The sequence below is a fragment of the Peromyscus eremicus genome, chromosome 1 (assembly GCF_949786415.1).
Source record: "Peromyscus eremicus chromosome 1, PerEre_H2_v1, whole genome shotgun sequence".
Classification (NCBI taxonomy): Eukaryota; Metazoa; Chordata; class Mammalia; order Rodentia; family Cricetidae; genus Peromyscus; species Peromyscus eremicus.
In genome coordinates, this window is record NC_081416.1 from 184,374,201 (window position 1) to 184,388,219 (window position 14,019).

General features: G+C 38.6%; 1 pseudogene; it reads left to right on the forward strand.

Moving 5' to 3' along the window:
• The first annotated feature begins 2,314 nt into the window (after positions 1-2,314).
• Positions 2,315-10,495, forward strand: LOC131903335 (vomeronasal type-2 receptor 116-like; annotated as a pseudogene).
• Positions 10,496-14,019: the final 3,524 nt, after the last annotated feature.

The window sequence follows — 14,019 nt, forward strand, 5'->3', positions numbered from 1 at the left end:
GATTCCCTCTCATCCCTGCTGCTGCTCCCTGAACCCCTCCTTAAACCCCCTGAACCACCCCTCATCCCCTCCTCCAAAACTGTAAGTTCTCCCATGGGTGGACAGCAAAGCCTGGTACATTCAGTAGAGACAGGACCAAATTTCTCACTCCTGCTTCAAGTGTGAGCAAGGTGTCCAACCACAGGTAATGGGATCTAGAAAACAAGCTCATGCATCAGAGATAGATCCTAACCACACTGCCAGGGGTCCGTCAAACAGACCCAGCTATACAACTGTCTCCCATATGCAGGGGATCTTGTCTGGCCCCATGTAGGTTCCACAGCTGTTGGTCTAATTAGGGAAGGGGCAAGGTGCTTGTCTCTTCCTAAGGGTGATGGAATCAAGATGTAGGGCTTTTTAATTCTAAACATATACAGAGGTTTCTACCTTATGTGATGGGGTTACTGTTTTTTTGTGAAGAAGCCTCAGGAGTACAGGGTCTTTCCTGCCAGATGAAGACACAACTAAGGGAGTATTTATTTAATGTATTTAATTATTTTTGCATTTTCAAACATCAAAATTATATAAGTTTCTTCTATCTTTTTCATCCTCCTACTTACCCCATATAAACTGAAACACTCTCATATTCAGGAGCTCTTTCGTTATTCTACATGTAGACACATATATAAATCTTCACACACACACACACACACACACACACACCTTAATGACTATGAAGGGATTTTTAGCCCACCAAAGCATGGTCAACATGTCTTTATCAAACCCTGCCCTTCTCCCCCATTCCCTTGCCTTTCTAAAAACCACTGGATTACTGAGAAAGTTTGGACGTGATTTGGCCCCATAAGATCATGAAGAATGGTTTTATTAGTACGTGTCACCTTGCTGGAGAAGATGTGGTCTTTTTGGAGGAATTGTGTCATTCTGGAGGCAGAATTCGAAGTCTCAGATACACTTAAGTTACACTCAGTGAGATAGTTTATTACTGTGGCCTATGGTTCAAAGATGTATAATTTTAAGGTACTCTCCACAGCACCAGGTCTGCATGCATGCCACTATGCCCAACCATAATAATGAACTAAACCTCTGAACTATAAGATACCCAATTAAATGGTTTTCTTTACAAGAGTTGCCAAGGTCATGCTTTCTCCTCACAGCAATAGAAACACTACCTAAAACATTTACAGTTTCTTTTTGTTTTTTTGAGACAGGGTTTTATGTGTAGCTCTGGTTATACTAGAACTAGCTCTGTAGACCACACTGTCCTTGAAATCACAGAATTCTGTCTGCCTCTGCTTCTCTTGTGCTAGGATTAGAGACATGAAACACTATCTACAGGCTGACAATTACATACTTAAAGCTAGCCACCAAGGTCTGTTTCCTTAGTTGGCCACTTCCTCCTCCTAAGGCTCTCTATCAAGGTCCTTATATCAAAGTATTGAAGTCAGGCTAGCCATACCCCCTTGTGGCTGTCCTAACTGATGTGACTATCAAATTAAACACTTCACCCTCAGATGGGCTGCCCCTTTTACCTTTATAAACTGCCATTTTCTTTCAGGGCATGTCTGTCTCCTCTCTATCCAGAGGCAGTTCTTTGTATTCCAGCCAAATACCTGTTCCCCATCTCCCATGTTCCTTTTCCTTCTCCCTCATCCTCTCTCTCCTGTCTTTGTCTCTTTTTCCCTCACCATTCACCTCCAAGGCAAATAAAGTTCTCCTTTGTGTTGAGAACTTGATTCTGGGGTATATTTTGCTAACTCTAAGAATTCCTACTGATTCTGTTTAGTGTTGCTTCTATGTCAATGCATTTGACCTGACAAATTCATACTAGAAAATATATCAGAGGTCTTGGACCAATAGAAGACACAGTCTCCATCTGTCACATGGACAGCATTCATAGAACAGAAAGAAATCAGCAAGCAGTGCATTTGTGTGATCCAGGACTTTAAAATATACATTGTGCAAAACAATAGTTAAAGATTTCAGCTTCTGTCACTTAAAAACTTTAAGTCACTTTCATGTCATATCCAGAATTGTTCTGAAATATCTGTGCTTTCCTTAAGATGACAAATGGAATCATTAACACACAGTTAAATACACAACATAATGATTGTTTGGTTTCCTTACACATAGATATAATGAGTGAATATAGTGAAATTGAAGCATTGGTATGCAGCAATGACTCTCACCTACATCCGCAGGAAGAATGTGGATGTTGGACTGCTTCTGCAGCACATTAATTGAAATACCTTGTCTCTAAAAATGCTGAAGCTGCACTTATCATACTTTCCTTTCTCCATCAGATGTGGATCAGTGTATGAAGTGTCGAGAGGATCAGTATACCAATGCCGAGAGAAACCAGTGCATTCCCAAATTTGTGGTCTTTCTGACCTATGAAGACCCCTTGGGGATGGCTCTGACCTCAGTGGCCTTGTGCTTCACTGCATTCACAACTGTGGTTCTTGGGGTATTTGTGAAGTATCATGACACTCCCATTGTCAACGCCAATAACCGCAGTCTCAGGTACACCTTGATCATCTCACTCTTCTTTTGTTTCCTGTGTCCCTTACTCTTTGTTGGCCAACCTAATGCAGCTAAATGTATCCTGCAGCAAATTACATTTGGAGTTGTATTCACTGTGGCCGTTTCCACTGTGTTGGCCAAAACAGTTACTGTTGTTCTTGCTTTCAAAGTCACAGCCCCAGGAAGAAGGATGAGGTTCTACCTGAATTTAGGGGCTCCCAACTATATCATTGGCATCTGTACCCTCATCCAAATTATTCTCTGTGCAATCTGGCTAGGAGTTTCTCCTCCATCTATTGACATTGATGCACACTCTGAGCATGGCCACATCATCATTGTGTGTGACAAGGGCTCAGTTACTGCATTCTACTGTGTCTTGGGATACCATGACTCCCTTGCATTTGGGAGCTTCATTGTGGCTTTCTTGGCCAGGAATCTCCCTGACACATTCAATGAAGCCAAGTTGCTGACCTTCAGCATGCTGTTGTTCTTTTCAGTGTCTGTGTCTCCTTTTTGCCTGTCTACCACAGCACCAAGGACAAGGTCATGGTGGCTGTGGAGGTCTTCTACATCTTGGCTTCTAGTGTTGGCCTTCTGGGATGCATCTTTTTCCCCAAGTGCTACATAATTTTGTTAAGACCAGAGAGAAATTCTCTTCAAAATTTAAAGGAGAAAACATCTTTCTGAACTGACATATCTTAAATAGAAACTGACAGCTGTAGTGTTGGTACAGAACCACCTATTAAGATACAGTGCAGGATGTATGCATTATTTTGTGACTCTCACTCTTTCTTCTAATGACTATGCTGAGAATCATCATGTATGCTACTGTTCTGTACATTGTCTCCTGTAAACTTCCAATCAAATGCTTATTTTATAAGACTTGGCTATTGAATATTATTCCAGTTTTATTATTCCAGTGTAGAAGTTCTATTCTTTCTCTAATATACATTAAGATTTGAAACAAAGTGTGTTCGTCTTTTGATGTCTGACTGAATGTGTGGCTTTTACAGCCCTTGAATGGTTTCACTAAACACAGTGTGCTGTTTTCACACTCAACTCCTCCCTACTTACCCTCTCTCCAATATCCACTATGCCTCCATTACCCTACCCAAAAGAGCAGGACACGAAGATACAAACACCATACCAGGCAAAACAATACACAGTAAGATGAGGTAGAAGAACATTTCTTTAAGTGTTTCTCACCAATCCAAGTTTCCTCTTTAGTGAATTCTGGGTTTAGATCTCTACCACATTTTAAAATTGGATTATTTGTGTTTGGATACCTACTGTCTTGAGTTTTCATATATTTTGGATATTAGGACTTTATCAGATGTGGAGATGATAAAACCCTTTTTTTCCATTCCTTAAGCTGATGTTTTTTCTCAATGATAGTGTCCTTTCGCTTGGAGCAGCTATTCAGTTTCATGATGCCTTATTCACTAATTGTTGGTCTTAGTGTGTGTACTAATGGTGTTTTTTCAGAAATTCTTCTCCCATTCCAATCACTTCGAGTCTCTTGCCCACTTTCTTTTCTACCAGGTTCAGGGTACTGGTATTATGTTAAGGCACTTGATAAATTTGGCCTTGAGTTTTGTGCAGGGTGATCAGTATGGAACTACTGCAGGATGTCTTCTGTATGCTGACATTTATTGAAGATGTCTTATTTTTTTTCAACTGTGTATTTTTGTTTTCTTTATCAAAATTAGGTTCCATAGGTGAGTCAATTTATATCTAGGACTTCAATTTGATTCCAATGTTCAACCTGTCTCTTTTAATTCCAATATTATGCTGTTTTTGTTATTATAGCTTTTTGTACAATTTGAAATCAGGAATGGTGAAACTTTAATTTTTTCATGATTATTTCAGCTATTCTGTGTAACATGAATTGCTAAATTGGTCTTATTAATAAAAACCAGGAGCCAGATATTGGGGTGATAGCTGAAAGACCAGAGGAATAAAACAAGCCAGCCACAAGTACTTAATGGTAGGAAATCCCAGCACAAGAGAGAGCTCCTTCCTGTATATTCACACCTATATACTTTTCTGTGCCTTGCCATCTTACTTCCTCTCTCAGTCCAACTACATCACCTCCTCTTTCCATCCAGCTCCATCACTTCCTGTCTGTCTGTACAGACATCCCGACTTCTATGGCTGACTAGTTCTGGGATTAAGCCGGGGGTTGGGGGTCGTGGCACATGGCTTTAATTCCAGCACTCAGAAGGCAGAGGCAGGTGGATGTCTGCGAGTTCAAGGGCAGCCTGGGCTACAGAGTGAGTGCTATTTTATTGGAGTTCATGTATGCTATCGGAAATATGAGGAGTTACTTTCTGTTTCAGATGTCCATTAGTTCTAGCTTGCTATGCTATTTTTGTGATGAAACATGGACTAAAAAAGTGAAGAGGAATGGTAGATAAGGATCATGGCTTACAGTCAAGGGAACACAAAGCAGGGTTCTGTGGTCTGCAACTAAAGCTTAGATCCTTATTTAAAAAATTCCTTACTGGCTTGCTGTTCTTAATTTCTCATATGCCCTGCCTAGGGACAGCAGTGCTCACAGTGGGCTGAGTACTCCTAAATCAAGTACCAATTAATAAAATGTATTACAGGTAGGATGACAGGCTAGTTCAAGGCAGAGAATTTTTTTAGTTAAGGTTCCCATTAACTTTTTAATGTGCTTTGTGGTAAGTTGACTAAAATTAACTAGAAAAACTTGTTTGGAAGCATCATAGTGTTTGGGCACAACAAACAACCTATTTTTCTTCCTAAAATTCTAGCAATGTGAAGCTACTCAATTTTATATTAACATTTCCACACACTTATAATTATGGTTTTATATAATATACTAAGTGAAATGTGGTCGCTCATTTTTTTGTGTATATAAATGTGGTCACTTGCTTATTTCACCATGCTCATATAATGTAGATATTTAAGAAGTAGGTAAAACTACTGATAACAGCATGTGTCTAATTTTCTTCAGATGATGCCCTCTGTGTGCAGTGCTGATTGTGGTCCTGGATTCAGAAAATTCTGGCAGGAGGGAATGACAGTCTGCTGTTTTGATTGCAACCCGTGCCCAGAAAATGAAGTTTCTAATGAGACAAGTGAGTGTTTGCAGCTAGATAAATTCTTTACATTGATTATTGTCTCTAATCCACATGAGGATGATCAAAGGGTTTAAAAGTCCTCTCTACAAATCAAATACATCACTTTCTTATGTTCAATTTTATAAGAATGTGATCAATAACAGCTTGTCTTCAAGTAAGACCCTTGGCCATGACAGACTGCTTTTACTCAATGAAAATTCATGGCATGTGTCATAATCTCAAGTAAACAGTTTAGATAATCAAACTGCAGTGAGAGGGAATTCTACACAAGGTCTTTCCTAGTATGATTATCTCCTCTAAAATTACATGTAGATTATATTCTACTTACAAATCTTTAATAATACTAATTTTTTCAAGTTGTATGTGTATATGTCTCCCTACATAATTTTATAAGCATCATGTATGTGCTGGAATCAATGGAGAACAGAACAGGGCATCAGAGCCACTGAACTCTATTATATGGGTACTAGGAACCAAATGACAGTCCTCAGTAAGATTAATGGAGACAGGAATAATTACTTGTAAAATTAACAGAAACCATTTAGTATGAGACAGATAACTTCAAGCAATGTCCAAAGATTCCCCCCTTTCAAAGTATCAATGTGATTTGAAGTCTAGGGAAGTATGAATAAGAGATGGCACCTGATGGAGAAAATAGAAGGTCCTTTGTTCAATATTTTTCTACACATCACCCATTTAATAATGTCACAAAAAAGATTAAAATTGTTTTGTATGAAAGCAAATATCCACAATTATCTTAATGGTGTTGTCACTCACACAGCCCTTATTAGTCAAATGATTATCTGTTTAGAGTTGGCTCCATGAAAATGGCAGACAGATTGTTTTTCTCTCTATTGCCTGTCATCCTATGCAATGAATTGAAAGTCTCTAAAGGACACTTATGGCCAGTAATATGCCACAGCAATTAACTCCCTTTCTACTAAAGCTGATGATGAGTTCATCCCTATGTAGGAGGAAGAGATAGCCAACTCCTAGATGTTGTCATCTGACCTCCATGCACTCACACCTCCAAGAGTCACTTAAGTAATTAAACAAAGTCTAGTGAAATGATCTTAAATGTAACAATATATAAGAGGAATGGGTATTTACAATGATAAATACAGCAAAACTTAAGCAAAAAGTATTTTATTATTATTTTAATTATGTGTGTGTATGTGAGATGAGTGGTTATGTGTGCACACCTGCAAGTGCAAGTAAGAAGCATCCAACGCCTCTGTAGTTAGAGTTACAGCCAAAATGAATGACCTGACATGGATGCTGGGCATCTACATAATAAGACTTTTCTACATAATAAGACTTAAAATCTAGAAGCGCATCATGACTCTCTTCAATTATCTACTGATTCAAAGCAATTGGAATCACATCTCCTAAACATGCCAGGGTAGAGATTACAACTTATGAATGGGGTCCTATTCCTCCAAACAAACATTCTGTGCTATCACTCTTGCTTGAATGTTCATGCGTTGAGTTGCTCATGGTGTTATATCAATAACTCCTTCACACTGGAGGACACTTGCAGAGTCTGGGTCTCATATAGATGGGAATTAGGGGAACAAGATTGTGCTTGTTTCTTACCAAGAGTGATGGAATCAAGATGTAGTGCTTTTTAATTCTAAAAATATACAAAGGTTTCCACCTTGAGTGATAGGGTTACTGTTTCATATGAACAAGCCTTGGGAACACAGGGTCCTTACTGCCAGATGAGACCACAAATAAGGGAATGTTTATTTAAGGTACTCAATTATTTTTGCATTTTCAAACATCAAAATTATGTAACTTGCTTCTATCATTTTATTCTTCCTGTTTTCCCCATATAAATTGAATCACTCTCATACTCATGAGCTCTTTTGTTACTCTACATGTAGACACACATATAAATCTACACACACACACACACACACACACACACACACACACACACACAACTTAATGATTCTGAAGGGATTTTAGTCAGACCAAGAGTGGCCAACAAGTCTCTATCAAGCCCTACCCTTTTCCCACATTCCATTAGCCTTTCTAAGTATCATTAGATTACTGTTGTAGTTTGTTTGAATAAGACTCACCCGATAAGATCATGAGATATAATAGGTAGCTGTTCTTGTTATGACCTCGAAGCTCCACCCACTGTGAGGTAGCAAGCAACTGTTATACTTGCCTATGATCTTGAAGTGCGTGTTCCTGGGGCATGGCCACTTGTGTCCCTTAATACCTGGGATGTACATAGGCAGCTCTCATTGCTCCCTGGTGGTTTCAGAAAATGGGATAGACCAAGCAGATCAGATGGAAGAACAGAGTGGGACCATGTTCACACTTCCAGGATCCAGAGACAAATTTCTGTTATCTGTCTTGTGGAGGTTTCTTTCTCAAATAAATTCCTTTGCCCTCAAAGCAGACTTCATGGATTTCTCCCATTATCTGTTGCCAAGTGTGGGGCATGAACCCACAACCCTGGGATTAAGAGTCAAATGCTTTACCAACTGAGCTAGCCAGGCAGACTTCATAGACTTATCTCATTAAGGGAGTGGTCTCATTAGCAGGTGTGGTCTTGTTGGAGAAGATACGGTTTTTTTGGAGGAAGTGTGTCACTCTGGAGGCAGAATTTGAAGTCTCAGATATACTCAAGACAGACCCAGTGAGTCAGTTTATTTCTGTTTCCTATGGATTAAAGATGTGTAATTCTAAGGTACTTGAACAACATCAGGTCTGCCTACATACCACCCTATCCCACTATGATGATAATGAACTAAACCTTTGAACTATAAGACACCCACTTAAATGCTATTCATTGCCAAGGTCATGGTTTCTCCTCACAGCAAGAGAAACACTACCTAAGACATTTACATTCTTCTTGTTTGTTTTTCTAGACAGTTTTTTTTTTGTAGCCCTGGCTATCTAGGAACTAGTTCTGTAGACCAGGATGACCTTGAACTCACAGAATTCTTCCTGCCTCTGCCTCTCAAGTGCTAGGATTAAAGACATGAAACACCACATGCAGGTTGACAATTATATACATAAAACTAGTCACCAAGTTCTGTTCTATCATTTGCGCACTTCCTACTCATGAGGCTATCAAGGTCCAGCTATCAAAGTATTGAAATAAGGCTAGCAACCCCCTAATTAACCTGACTATCAAATTAAATGCTTCATACTAAAATGACCTTCCCCATTTACCTTTATAGATCACCATTTGCCTATAAGACATGTCTGTCTCCTCTCTGCCCAGAGTCACCTTTTTAAATTCCAGCCAAATACCTGTCCCCATCTCCCATGTTCCTTTCCCTTCTTCCTCAATATCTATCTCCTGTCTTTGTCTCTTATTTACTTACCATTCACCTCTGAGGCAAATAAATCTCCTTTGTGTTGAGAACTTGATCCTAGAACATCTTTTGCTGGCTCTGAGGTTTTCTAATGAATCTGTTTAGTGTTGCTTCTAAGTCAATGTTTTTAGACTGACAAATTCATACTGAAAAGTATATTACGGGTTTTGTCACAGTAGAAGACACAGTCCCCATCTGTCATACAGACAGTACTCATAAAACAGAAAGACAGAAATCAGCAGGCAATGCATCCATGGGATCTGAAACTTTAAAGTATATTCTGTGCAAAACAATGGATAATGATTTCAGCTTCTGTCACTTAACATTAAGTCACTTTATCATAGCATCCAGAATGTACTGAAAATATCTATGCTTTTCTTATTAGATAAAAAGATTGTATCATTAACACACAGTTAAATATACAACATAATGATGGTTTGGTTTGCTTACAAATAAATATAATGAATGAATGTTGTGAAATTGAAGCATTGCCATGCAGAAATTTCTTTCACTGGCATTCTCACAAAAATGCAGACATTGGCCTGCTTCTGCAACACACTTAATTGAAATGTCTTGTCTCTAAAAATGCTGAAACTGCACTAATCATTCTTTCCTTTCTCCATCAGATGTGGATCAGTTTTTGAAGTGTCCTGAGGACCAGTATGCCAATGCAGAGCAGAATCAGTGCATTCCCAAATCTGTGGTCTTTCTGACCTATGAAGACCCCTTGGCGATGGCTTTGACTTTAATGGCCTTGTGCTTCACTGCATTCACAGCTGCAGTTCTTGGGATCTTTGTAAGGTATCATGACACTCCTATTGTGAAGGCCAATAACCGCAGTCTCAGCTACACCTTGCTCATCTCACTCATATTTTGTTTCCTGTGTCCATTTCTATTTATTGGCCATCCCAATGCAGCTACATGCATCCTGCAGCAAATCACTTTTGGAGTTTTATTCATGGTGGCTGTTTCCACTGTGTTGGCCAAAACAGTTACTGTTGTTCTGGCTTTCAAATTCACAGCCCCCGGAAGAAAGCTGAGGTTCTACCTGACTTTAGGGGCACCCAACTATATCATTGGCATCTGTACCCTCATCCAAACTATTCTCTGTGCAATCTGGCTGGGAGTTTCTCCTCTATCTATTGACATTGATGCACACACTGAGCATGGCCACATCATCACTGTGCATGAGAAGGGCTCAATTACTGCATTCTACTGTGTCTTGGGATACAATGGCTCTCTTGCCTTTGGGAGCTTCATTGTGGCTTTCTTGGCCAGGAATCTCCCTGACACATTCAATGAAGCCAACTTGCTGACCTTCAGCATGTTGTTGTTCTTTTCAGTGTCTGGGTCTCCATTCTCCCTGTCTACCACTGCACCAAGGGCAAGGTCATGGTTGCTGGGGAGGTCTTCATCCTGGCCTCCAGTGTTGGCCTGCTGGGATGTATCTTTTTCCCAAAGTACTACATAATTTTGTTAAGACCAGAGAGAAATTCTCTTCAAAAGTTAAAGGAGAAAACATCTTTCTGAACTGACATTTCCTTAATTTAAACTGACAACTTTAGTATTGGTACAGAACCATCTCTTAGGATGCAATGCAAGATGCATGCATTAGCTTGTGACTGTAAACTATTTTTCTAATGATGATGCCTTGAATTGTCATGAATACTGCTTTTCTCTACATTGTCTCTTACAAAATTCCAATCAACCACTTATTCCACAAGTCCTGGCATTAGACACTTTTCCACAGTTCAAGGTCTCTTCTTTCTCTAATATACAATAATATTTCTAATAAACTGTGTTCTTCTCTTGATGTCTGAGTGAAAGTAAGAGTTTTATAGCACAGTGGTGAGACTAAACACAGTATATTGTTCTCACACACAACTCTTCCCTAAGCACACTCTCTCCCACATCCACTATGCCTCCATTAACCTTCCAAAAAGAGGACTCCAAAAGACAAGAACCAAAGATACCACAACATTATATAGTAAGACAAGAAAAATAACATTTCTTTAAGTTTTTCTCAGCAATTTGAGTTTCCTCTTTAGTGAATTCTGGGTTTAGATTCCTATTGCATTTGAAAAATGGATTATTTGGGTTTTTTATACCTAGTCTCTTGAGTTCTTCATTTATTATGGATATACGTCCTCTATCAAACGTGGAGATGGTAAAAGACTTGTTTCTATTCCTTAGGCTACTGCTTTGTCTCAAGGATAGTGTCCTTTGCCTTAGAGTAGCTTCTCTTCTTCATGAGGCCCTGTTTGTTAGTTGCTGGTCTCATCGTGGGCACTAATAGTGTTCTGTTCAGAAATTCTTTTCCAATTGTAATGACTTCAAAGTTCTTTCTCACTTTCTTTTCTACTAGGTTAGGGTTTTCTGCTTTTATGTAAGGCACTTGATACACATGTCTTCTATATTAGACATTTGTTGAAAATGCCTTATTTTTTCAAATGTGTATTTTGTCTCTTATTTATCGTAATCAGGTGTCCATGGGTTTATGAATTTATATCTAGGATGTCAATTAGATTCCAGTGATCAATTTGTCCCTTTTTATTCTAATACTATGCTGTTTTATTACTATAGCTTTGTGTCAAATTGAAATCAGGAATGGTCAAACTTCCAAAATTTTTAATTAATTTTTCGTAATTATTTCAGCAATTCTGTATTTTTTGTTATGGTTTTCCCCTCTGAAGCTGAATATTTTTCTCTGAAGATGTGTGAAAATTGAGTTGAAATGGTCCACAATGATAGTGAAGTTTGCCTGTATTGTTGCTGTTTGAATTACAAAAGTTTTTTTTTATTTTCAGAATCATTATTTTTTTAAATTTAATTTAATTTTATTTTACAACATAATTTAATTCTACATATCAGAATTATTTCACTTTTGGTCAATTGTTTTATTGATTTCATTTCAATTTTAAGGTCTTGAACTGTTTTATTTACTTCCTGTTTTTTTGTTTTGTTTTGTTTTCCTGGATTTCTTTTTCAATCGTCATTATTCTCACATATAATACATCCTAACCACAGCTTCCCCTTCCTCCACTCCATCCTGCTCTACCCACCACACACCTACACTCTTCAATAGATCCATGGCTTCACCTTTTACTTCATAAATGGGCAGGCCTCCCAGGGAGGTCAAGCAAACAGCATAACAAGTGACAATAAAACTAGGAAAAATCTCTCATATCAAGGCTGGATGAGGCACCCTAATAGGAAGAAAAGTGTTTCATAAGGAGACAATATAGTCAGAGATCTCATCTTCCACCGTTAAGAGTACCACAAACTTCACAAGCTGAATAACTACTACATGTACACAGAGAACTTAGCACAGACCCATGCAGTCACCATAATTTCTGCTTCAGTTGTTGTGAGACCCTACAAGCCCTGCTTGGGTAATTCTGTGGAACATGTTTTCCTGCTTTTCTTGACACCTCTGCTTCCTATAATCCTTCTGCCTTCTCTTCTCCAGGGTTCCCTTTGTTCTAATTAATGTTTGGCTGTGAGTCTCCTTTCTGCATATGCTTCCAGTAGTTACCAGAGGAGGACTCTCTGGTGTTGACTGGGCTAGACATTGATCTATGAACACTGCAGAACATTTATGAATCAATTCATTGATTTTTTCTATGTTATTTTAGTCAGTTCTGTTTTCTACTTCCCTAGTTTTCTGAGTCTTTTAGCTTCTGCTTTCTATCCATTCATTTCCTGGATTTCTTTAAAGGATTTAATAAATTAATCTTTAAGAACCTTCCTTACATTCATAAAATCTATTTAAGGTCTTGTTTTCAGGCTTCAGATATGTTAGAATATTCAGATACTGAAGTGATAGGGTTAGTAGGCATTAGTGGAGACACATTTTCTTGGCCAGTTTGCATTATATTTTTTATGTCAGGGAGCAGACTACCATAGGTGTTGTGCAATATTGCTGTGGATGATATTGGGGTAATTGCATTTGTAGGAATAGAGAGAGAGAAAAAGCTTATTGGAAGCCTTGTTGTTGCAATATGTTTCTGCTAGAGTTGGGTGCTGTGATACAGTAATGGGTAGTGAGAGAGAGGTTTGAAAGGGGATATCCATGGGAGCCTCAGGATATGGGAACAGTGGGTCTGTGAAGGCTGCCACTGAGGTTCTGCTGCAAAGCTGATGACAAGCCTTGAGGAGGGTAGATGAGGAGGAAACAGGGTGAAGAGAAGTTCTGCAGGTAGTCTACCTGGATTTCAGGCATGTATAGCTTGTAAGTTAGCAGGGAATTACTTGACTCCTTTCTAAACTTTAGATGTTAGCTTCCATCAGTTATGGAGTTGATAAACCCTTTCTCCCACTCTACCTTATCTCAAATGCCATATAAGACTTATAACTACTCACAGAAAAGATTTGTCCCATATTTGTTCATCTTTCTCTGCAATTCATATCCACTGAAAGGGGCTCCTCATCCCACACTCATCACAACACTGTCACACTGGCAGTGCAGATTCTAGAATGAAAATAAAAATTGATGAATTGAAAATGGTATAATAGCCAGGCGGTGGTGGTGCACACCTTTAATCCCAGCACCTGGGAGGCAGAGGCAGGCAGAACTCTATGAGTTCTAGACTAGCCTGGTCTACAAAGCGAGTTCCAGGAAAGGCACAAAGCTACACAGAAAAACCCTGTCTTCACAAATAAACAAACAAACAAAAACAAAAATAGAAAAGGGTATAATAAGAATTTACACATTAAACACAGGGTGACTTCACAGTTTCTATCTGCTTGTAAGATACTAAAAAAGATTTCTTTCCTGCCAGTACTGGAATGTGAAATGAGAAAAATAGTGCATGAAATCACAGGTAAAACAGAAGAAATTAGTCAACACAAGAAATCAATGTATGTGAACTGAGGCTTGTGAAGGGAGACCATGTTTTAGAAATCAAATATTACATTATCTTCTTAATAATGATTGGTTAGGAGGGGGTAATAGATCTTATTTTGTATTTGAAAGGTAACACAAAAGATCTCTATGGACTGCTATGGAATAATGATTTTGTACACTGGTTTAATAAAATACTGATTGGTCAGAT